The sequence below is a fragment of the Ursus maritimus genome, unplaced genomic scaffold (genome assembly GCF_017311325.1).
Source record: "Ursus maritimus isolate PB19 unplaced genomic scaffold, ASM1731132v1 scaffold_20, whole genome shotgun sequence".
NCBI classification, from domain to species: domain Eukaryota; kingdom Metazoa; phylum Chordata; class Mammalia; order Carnivora; family Ursidae; genus Ursus; species Ursus maritimus.
The window spans coordinates 26,647,787-26,658,298 of record NW_024424453.1 but is presented as its reverse complement, the minus strand read 5'-3'; the positions used below and the strand labels follow the sequence as shown (position 1 = coordinate 26,658,298).

The 10,512-nt window shown below is 41.2% G+C and overlaps 1 long non-coding RNA gene across 1 annotated transcript in view; it reads right to left on the bottom strand.

The window, feature by feature from the left end:
- Nucleotides 1–5,880: 5,880 nt before the first annotated feature.
- The window catches only part of LOC103678881, a 28,930-nt gene continuing 24,298 nt past the window's right edge, over nucleotides 5,881–10,512 (bottom strand). The window contains exon 6 of the long non-coding RNA XR_572771.2: nucleotides 5,881–5,918. This is a non-coding gene — a long non-coding RNA (uncharacterized LOC103678881). The remainder of the gene's footprint in view (nucleotides 5,919–10,512) is intronic.

The following is a 10,512-nucleotide window of genomic DNA, read 5'->3' as shown; positions in this document are numbered from 1 at the left end:
CTCTGCAAGCAGACAGAACCCACTGTGCCTGCGGCGTGAATTGCTTGATTAGGCAGAAAGCTAAACATGGTGCACCCTGCAACAATTCTCTTGGCTTTCAGACTTTCTGCGTCCTTTGTGACTCTCCCTGTTAAAATGCGCTTGTTCACCAGTTCATTCCCTAGAAAATCCTTTCATAGTTCCCTTAAGAAAACAGCTCTTATTGGGACACCTGGGTGGCTCAGTCAGTTGGACGTCTGCCTTTGGCTCAGGTCATGATACCAGGGAAACTGCTTCTCCCTCGCCTGCTGCTCCCCCTACTTTGTGCTCTCTCTCTCTCACTCTCTCTCTGTGACAAATAAGTAAATAAAATCTAAAAAAAAAAAAGAAAACGGTTCTTATTGTATGTCGATATACTGCAACAATTAAAAAACAAAAGAAAACAGCTCTTAAATCAGGTTAATCAGAACAAATCAACTGCCTCTCACTGTTGATAATTATTAACTGTAGCAAGTTCTCAACCACCAATGTTTAAGAAGCAGCAAACTTAGAACACAGGGACAGCTTACACACACAACGGTCATGATATTCCTCGCACCTCTTCCCACCCACGCCCATTTGCTGGGTCTCCCAGAACCAGGCACTCAAGCGGGGTTTCTGAAATGCTCCCATCCTCACCTAATCCATGTCTTACTTATCCTTCAAGAGCCTCAAGCCTCATCTCTACAGCTACGAAGCTGTTGCTACACAAGAGACCTCCGAGACAATCTCACCAACCCCACCTTTTACCTGTAGCAGGTACAAATTTTCACTCACCCACTCAGATGTGGAAGATGTGATCTTATTACACTGTAACTGAACTTAGTGCGTGAGTGCTCATTTCTGCTTCATCTTGCCGATCCAGGGTCATTCAATCACCTTCAGGTTTTTTCTCTCAGCTCTTCTTGGGCTAATACTCAACCAGTTCAGGATTCTCTCTCTCTATTCTCATCCTCAACAGCCACACACAATCTAAGGTCAGGTGGGATGTGGGGTACAGTTTAGGTTCCATCCTAGCAACTGGAATTTTGAGGAAATGGAGTGTCGCAATCCTCTCTCCATGCTACTCTAGCCAGCTTCTTGCTTGATCCTTATTGCCAGGCACTGGTGTCCACAGCTGCTGTCAGGGGTCCTTCAAAGCCTCCAGAGTCAATGGGCTGCATTCTCCTTACCTAGGCATACAAGATTTAGCAAATAAAAATATAGGAGACAGGTTAAATTTGAAGTTCAGATTAACAACAAATGATGGCGGCGGGGAGGGTTGTCTAACCAGCCACCAGTCCTCTCTCAGTACTTTCTCAGAAAAAAGAAGTAGAGGGACCAAGACTTCCAGGCTTCCCCCATGTAGGGAGGACTTGACACAGCTCATCCCTCCTGCTATGTAACTGGAAGGAAAAGCCAGAGAGAAAGCCACCGCTATGCGTATGACATTCAAACACACTGTGACCTCCTCTAAGAAGCAAGAGCCCATACCCTGGAATCGCCAGGGATAGGCCGGTGATGGGTATTAAGGAGGGCACATATTGCATGGTGCACTGGGTGTTATATGCAAGTAATGAATCATGGAACTTTACATCAAAAACTAGGGATGTACTGTATGGTGACTAACAATATAATAAAAAATTATTATAAAAAAAAAAAAGAAGTTCCTCTTCATGTTTAACAGGTATAGAGCTTCAGTTTGGGATGATGAAAAGTCCTGGAGATGAAGAGTAGTAATGATCACACGACAGCGCAGATGCACTTCATGCTGCCGAACTGAACACTTACAATAGTTAAAATGGCAAATTTTTATGTTGTACATATTTTACAATTATTTCTAGAAGTCCCTCCATGGAGAGAAGGGAAGTAGGAGAAAAGACAAACACTGCCTTCCTGAATCATGGATTAAAAAGTAGGGTTGCATTCCCCTCCTCTGACTTCTAGCAGTGCCCTCCTCTCTGCTTTGGTTTCCCCCTTGGCTAGAGGTCAGATTGCTGCCCCCAGTCTGACCTCGTCTGTCACAACTGCTGTTAGAAGAGAGTCAGCTGTGCCAGAAGCTCTCCTAGAAATTGAGGAAGTCCCTCCTCGAAGTCCTGGCAAACCTCTCCTCACACTTCATTGGCTCGAATTGGGTCTCATGCCCATTGGCTACCCAATCTTTGACAAAGGGGATGAGAGTCCTATTAGACCAGTCAGTCGCAGACTTGGAACCGAGCAGGGATCAGGCTTCCCTTGAGCAGTAGGTTGTGGGAGAATAGGGGAGGAGAGATGGGTTCCTACCCAACAATGGGCCTGTTGGGATCAGGACAGGGAAAATGGATAGACAATCTAGCATCCACAACATGTGGACCAGGTAGGGTGGAATTGCACTGTCTGGTACTTACTTGGGTATTCCCAAAACCTCAAGAGGCAAGAAGCTGAGAGTCAGAAGCCAAGTATTCCATTCTGTGACACCTCCCATGCCCAGCCACCCTCCCTCCCCCTGCCCCTGGCAAAAATAAAAGTCTTGAGTAAATTCTATTCAAGCAATTTGTGTGAGCTCTGCATGGCTGAATCCTCAGGCACTCTAGCCCTGCTCATACTACCCCGTCCCTAGGCCCCCCCACCATGGAGCCTGTTTTGCTCAAGAATGACCTGGTGTTCCCCAACGATACTCCCTGCCAGCCTGATGCCTTCTATGTCCTCAAACAGGAACACCTGTTACACCAGTGTGGCTAGTAAAGGAAACTCTTTTTAACTGTAATAATGTAAACATGCAATTGGATTGATTAGATAGTCACTAAACATGTGGAATGAGGCATGAGACAAAATTACATAGATTTGGGAGGGACTTAAAATGAATGTAGGAAACCAAAATGTTACAACCCACTAAAAAGCAGTAGAGTAAACTGGAAATGAAAGTAAAATTCAGTATCTAGTGTTCTTTCAGGTCTGAGGGCCCAGAAGAAAGAAGTTTTATAAGAAGTTTTGAAAAGCCAGAGAAAATTGTACAAGCTCATCTAATCCAACAGAGATTCTTTCCAAAATAAGAAGCGAAAAGGGTGCTTCCCTAGAGGAAGGATGGAACCTTTCCAATAATATTTGAGTGTAAGTTCACAGGTGCAGAAATGGAAGGGGGTCTGGAAAAGATAGTTAAAAATCGACACGCTGTGCAACAAACAAAACAGATGTGAAGGAACATTTGTCTGAGGACTTTGTACCTGACCCCCTCCAGTAAATACACCACACATCATTTGAATGCTTTTTAATGCTTAAAAAAACCATAATTTTGAGAAAGTGTGTCTATGACATGGTAATATGTGCTTATTTGTTTGGTAAAGTGTGTCAATCACTTATTCAACAAATATTTTCTAAGCACCTACTATGTCCTAGGAACAGCCTTGATATGTGTGTCTCTTATATAAATGTGGTATTATAAATGTTTAAGAACCATCTGAAATGAAAATATACTTTTCCCACACTCTAAATAAATTTACGCCAAGGCATTTCGATTAGTTTAACCTGCTTGTTTCTTTAATTGTGCACTGAAAAATTGGACATTAAATTTTTCTAAATTAATTTCAAGGTTTGTAGCAATATTATAGCTTTTACAGACATCAAAGCAATAGCTCAGAGCTATTGTAAAATAATAAGCAAATATACTAAACTAGGGAAAGAATATGGCCATTTTTAATTGAGTGTTCATGTTCATTATTAAATATCAGAAGAGGATAAGTAAAATAAATTCTCATATCAGTCATTTTTTGAGAGAGAGAGAGCAAGAGAGTGAGGGGGAAGGGGTAGAGGGAGAGGGAGAATCTTAAGCAGGTTCCATGTCCAGCACGGAGCCCAACACAGGGCCCAATCTCAAGACCCTGAGATCATGACCTGAGCTGAAATCAAGATTCAGATGCTTCACCAGCTAAGCCACCCAGGCGTTCCCATATCAGTTGTTTTTACTTATGAAAAGAATTGTTGTGATAGTCTTCAGTTCTGTCTATTGATCTGTTTGATAACTTGGTGTTTTATTATCTTATTACTTGCACTAAGAATTTCTTTGTGGACCTGAAGAAATATTCCTCTGAAGATCTACAAAAGGTCAACAAGTACATGAAAAGATGCTCAATATTGGGGCACCTGGTTAAGCATCTGACTCTTGATTTTGGCTTGGGTCATGATCTCAGGGTCACGAGATGGAGCCCATGTCGGGTTCCAAGCTCTGCATAGAGTCTGCTTGAGATTCTCCCCTTCTGCTCCTCCCCCCCTCAAACAAATAAATAAAATCTTTAAAAAAAGAAAAGATGCTCAATATCACTAGTCATTAGGGAAATGCATATTAAAACCACAGTGAGATATCACTTCATAACTCTTAGAATGGCTATCAACAAAAAGATAAGAAATAACAAGTGTTGGCAAGGATGTGGAGAAAAGGAAACCCTTGTACACTGTTCGTGGGATTGTAAACTGGTGCAGCCACTATGAAAACAGTATGGAGGATCCTCGAAAAACTAAAAACCAAACTGCCATATGATTTTATGCCAGCAATTTCATTTCTGGGAAATATCCAAAGCAAACAAGAACACTAATTCAAAAAGGCATATGCACCCCCATGTTCACAGCAGCATTATTTACAATAGCCAAGACATGAAAACAATATAAGTGTCCATCCATGGATGAATGGATAAAGAAGTGGTGGTATATATACACACAGTGGCATATTATTCATCCATAAAGAAAAACAAGGAAATCCTACCGTTTGTAACAACAAGGATGAAACTTGAGGGCATTGTCCTAAGTGAAATAAGTCAAATAGAGGAAGACAAATACTGTATGTTTTCACTTACATGTGGAATCTAAAAACAAAGCAAAACAAATTCATAGAAAAAGAGACCAGACTTCTGGTTACCAGAGGCAGAGGATGGGGGGAGGAGGGATGGAAGAAGATTATCAAAAGATACAAACTTCCAATTGTAAAACAAGTAATTACTAGGGGTGTAACTTACATGATGACTATCGCTAACACTGCTGTATAATGTTTAGAAAAGTTAAAAGAGTAAATCCTAAGAGTTCTCACCACAAAGAGAATTTTTTTTCTTCTTTCTTTTCTTCTTATTGTATCTATATGAGATGATGGATGTTAACTCTATTTATTGTGGTAATCATTTCACAAGATATGTAAATCAAGCCATCATGCTGTATGCCTTAAACTTCTACAGTGATGTATGTCAATTATTTTTCAATAAAACTGGAAAAAAAGAATTTCTTTGCAAACAATGTAAGCTAATTTTCATGTGCTATTGGATATATACTTATAAATAGAAATTTGCTGCATTTTACTGTGCTTTATAACCTTTCATAAATTGAATTTTTCATTTTCAAATTTAATCAATTCGAATTATTTATGGCTATAATTGTGTTAAGTAAGAAAGTGATTGAAGTTAAGATTTTGAAAAGCTGGCCATAAATTGAGCAACATTAGTTTTAAATGGAACTGTTCCATTGTGGGTTTTATTATTCAGCCATATGAATAGTACTGATAGAAATTATCCATGGTGAGCATAATCATTTTTATTTAATTGAGTTTTACCTTTGTCGATACACACTTTGTTTAAATATAATATACCTATAAAAAATATTGTTCTCTGGATTGCTGTGGTGCAATTGTGCAATCTTTATGCAATGACAAGCTAGGAAAAAACAGTGTGGAGTATTTCGTGCATCGAGTTTGGGTGGATACTTGCAACCTGAATTAAATTATGCTTACTGGGGGGCGCCTGGGGGGCGCAGTCGTTAAGCGTCTGCCTTCGGCTCAGGGCGTGATTCTGGCATTCTGGGATCAAGCCCCGCATCGGGCTCTTCCGCTGGGAGCCTGCTTCTTCAGCCTGCTTCTTCCTCTCCCACTCCCTCTGCTTGTGTTCCCTCTCTTGCTGGCTGTCTCTCTGTCAAATAAATAAATAAAATCTTTAAAAAAAAAATTATGCTTACTGGGGTCTCATTGGCAACAAACGAATTTCACTGCTACACATACATCTTTAAATATAGTTCTAGGACTATACCATTGGTGTCTGAGAATACAATCTAGCAGTATGCCAAATACTGGGCGCAAGAGCCCTAACCTCAGTATCCTTGGAGAAGAGAAAATGGCAATCTGATGGAGGCTGTGGTTGGCTTACTTAAAGATTTGGTTTTATCCTTATTTTGACATGTGATTAGTAAGTGATGAAAGGAGATAAACAAAGATCTGTCTAATTCTAAAGTTCTGTGCACTTTCCACCATATGCTGTCTTGGCTATGTGTGACCAGGAATTTGGTCCAGGTCACAGGCAACATGGATTTTGGGTCTATCCTTCCTCCTTGTTCACCCCCTGTGATCCTAGACCCTATTTGGACATTGTGTTTGGTTAAGTAGCATTTCCATCTTTCCCCTTTATTATATATCCCTCCTGCTCTCCATATTTTTCAAATCGCCCTCTTCTGCCCCACTCCTCTGATTATGTCTAATTCAGCTGGAAAGTTAGCCTTTCTCATTTAACATTTCATCAGCAGTGGGGTGTGGTAGAAAGAGTACACACTCACTTTTTATCATCAGAGACATCTGGATTGGGAGTTCAGTGCATCCCACTTGATTTTGGGCAACCATAACTTCCTAATGTAGTCATTGGCAAAATGGAGATGATGATGATGATGATAAATGGGATAATACAGCCTGTGGTATAAAGGAGACCCCACACTCCAGTACACTGGCTCTCACCCCTACTCTTTGATACCATGTTCCTCTGTCACCAGATGAAACAGGGAGACTTTCCAGTTTATTGCTTGCCTCATAAGTTTGCATATGGTGATTTCTGATACATAGTTTCCTGGGGTTTTTTTAAAGATGTATTTATTTATTTCAGAGAGAGAGTGCACATACAGGGAGTGGGGGAGGGGCAGAGGGAGAGGGAGAGAGAAAGCCAAGCCAACTCTGGACTGAGTGCAGAGCCCCACTCGGGGCTCAATCTCATCACCCTGAGATCACGACCTGAGCTGAAACCACGAGTCTGATGCTTAACCGACTGCACCACCTAGGCACCAGAAAAAACAGAAAAAAGATAAATATTTAATGCATTTCAGAATCAGGAAGTCTTTTCAAAGCATAAAAGAATTGGAAGAAACAAAAAGTAAATTGCTTTTATAGGATCCCTACCCTAGTAAAGCTAATATTCTAGCTATTCTTATTTCTGTATTCTTCCAGGTAAACTCTAGAATTATTTTGTTATCATCCCCCTGAATAATCCCATCAATACTTCCACTAGGATCATGTTAAACTTGTAGCACTGTGATCAAAGCTGAAGCCAAGACCTTTATCAGCAAAGCAAAGGTTTTTCCAGGAACCCCTAGCAATTTTCTGCTCACAGAGCAGAACCCAAAACTGTCACAGAAATGACTACCTTTCTTAGCAAAGGAGGCTATAAAAGATATTTAGCCTCCAGCTTGCTGAATGGAGGTGAGAGAAGGGAGATGAGAATGGATGTTGAGTGAGCTCCCCTGCAGGAACTGCCAGAAAGTCACATGGAAGAGGAGACAGAGGCAGGAGCTGCAGGAGCTCTTTCTGTGAGCACCTGGGCAAGACCAGACACAAAGATTACTGCTGTGGGATGCAGGCAACATGATGCACATTGCTGAGAAAGCCACTCTGCCCCTATTTGTTGCAGGCCGCTGAGCAGCTTCAATACTCTGAGGACCAGGAGCAGCCGCTAGGGAGAGTAAGTGTGCCTTACAGATCAAGAAAGTCTGGAGCAGCCAGCAGGGCAGTGGTCTTGTGAGAGCCCTCTCTCAAATGCCTGTGGGTATTGCATCTTTGGGCAAATTCTGCTGGCTGCCTAACCAACAGCCATGTCCCTTTCTCCATTGCTAACAGAACCACAGTTTTGTTCTGTCAGCCATGTTTTCAGCCAGAAGAATGAATGAATTCCTCCCATCCACGGATGAATCATGTTTGATCAAAATCCATCATGCAGTTGCAATCCCCCTTGGACAGTGATTGGTCTAGAAGTGGGCAATACGACCCAGCTTTGGATGATGAGATGTAAGGGGAAGTTGGCTGGGAGTGGTTGTAGAAAAATGTATCTTGCCAGAATAAAAAAAAGAAGTACACCATCCCTTTCATCCCTGCTCCTTCCTCCTGCCTTGAACATGGTTATGTGCGGACACTATGCTTGAAGCTATGGTTCTTCTGACTTGCATCCAGAAGGCAACAGTCTAAGAACAAGAAATTTTCCCAGGATGGCAAAAATGGAAACATAGAGCCTAGGCTTGATGATTTTCTCAAGGATTTTCTCAAAATCCTTGATGATTTTGAGAAAGCCAGTGTGCATCACTCCTGGAACTGCCTACCACTGGAATGATGATGAGAAACAAATGTCTTTATTATTTAAATCACTGTTGGTGGAGTTGTTGTATTACTTGAAACTGACAGGATTTCTGTTACAACCCTAAAAAAGGAGAACAGAGCAGAGCATTGTGAGTTGGCTTGTTCTTGAGTAAAGACCTGGGAGGCAGAAGATGTCAAGAGAAGCAAATGAGCCAGCAAAATCTGGGGATTAATATGAATGCGACCTCTTCCCAATACCCACAGGCAGTGAGTCAAGTTATACCTAAAAAGGGATTTGAGAAGAAATGACATTTTTATACAATACAGCCTTCCATTTTAGAAAGATAATGTATTTCTCAATTATTTAAATCTCTTCTATCCCTGAGTTTTACATTTTTGTCATATGTGTCCCACCTATGTCTTGTTAGGCTTATTCCTAGATATTTCGTGTTTGAGGATGTTGTCTCTCTCAAGATGTTGGGGTTCCCTAGGGCTCTGTCTTCTGTCCTCTTGCCACTGCACAATGGCCCTGGATGATACCTCCTCTCCTGGCCCTTCCCCAACTACTACTTCAACTTTCTCTTTCTCCATTCTGGGAAAATATCCTTAACCTCCTAGGTACATAGACTTTTTCCTGGACTGTTTTTTGGAGGTCATACAACCCTGATTGACAGGAAAAGGTAACATTTGGAATCCAGTGAGCTTGAGGTTAAAACGTGTCATGTCAGCAATTGCTAAACAACAGTACATCAGATTAGGTCAAGAATTTGTGAAATGTTTGTGCCAAGTGAAATGTCAAAGCACAAAGTGTGTGAAAGAAAAAAATCTCTGTGCCAGTCAAAATGTCATTCTGCCTTGCAACAAGTAATTTATTCCTTTCTGTCTTTATCGCCGTTCTTGTTTCACACGTATTAATGTTGCCTCTAAGTAATTGCAATTAATAGTGGCATTATCAGTGGTTAAGGGCAAAAACTAAAGAGCTAATTTAGAATCACTCAGTCAATTTGGGCTCTTTTTGGAAATGGAATTTGTTAACCCAGCCTTAAAAATAAGCCCTTACCTGATTGTCCAAAGCATTCACACTGCAGCCATTATTTGTTCTTTTTTTGTAATATGTAAAAATTTGTTAATTTTTGTAATATGTAAAAACAAGGCACAGAAGATAGTGAAGAATAGATGTTTTTTAAATGCTGTATCTGAGGAATTGCACACATGACAGAAATGCTACATATATGATTACGCGATCAGGTAGCCCTCAACAAATGGAAGGCCAGTAGCTTGTTGAGTTGATGGTGAAGCGGACCTCCATAATGTTTGCTACCATTTTCCTACTGGTTTTAATTTCTAAATTGGCAGAGCTCCCCAGAGAACATGGCTTCTTTCCATTCCATTTGATTTCTCAGAGGGCAGCTTTTTGTTGCTCAGTCATGGCCAAATAGCGGGGAACAGGTCCTGCTCTTGATGTTACAGCTGCCTGGTTAATAAACCAAAATGTTTCTCTGTAGACATCAGGGCCAGGACTAGGGTGAGGCAGTGGAGGTGCCCAGAGCACAGCACTTCAGGAGGGTCCCCATTCTCAGGTGCCACCCTGCACTTATATGGCCTGAGGTGAATGCTTCCTAAACTGTTGTGCTCCAGGCACTGCACTTGCCTCATCACAGTCCTGGCCCTGGTAGGGCATTATTGTTGCCCTTGGAATTGAAGAAAAAGACAGTAAAGAACAACTGGGAGTAAAGAACAACTCTGTGAGTCTTCTGACAATGGTGACTGAGTTCCTACCCAATTATGTTAATTCCACATATTAGAAATTGAACAACATGAATTTGAAGAGTAATAAGAAGCCTGTAATTGCTAAGATGAGAAAAGCTTCTCAAAAAGAGAGTCCAATTAATGGCTCAGAACGGGCCCAACAGAGTGAAAGGACCACGTAGGACCACTATGTTCCAGAGTTTGGGCCTCACGTTTTCAGATTTGGAGTTCAACTTTATCAACACAAAGAGAGATGGTCAGATTGAGGAAAATCAACAAGAGAATTACAAATAATCCAGAATTCAAATTCACTAAGTTAGAGTTGTAGATATTTTCCAGTGACCCTAGTGTCCAATGTTCAGGACACCCCTCCCTAGAGTCAGGGGATGTGGAACAAAGTGTTAATCATCAGACAGCTGAAAATGAGCATG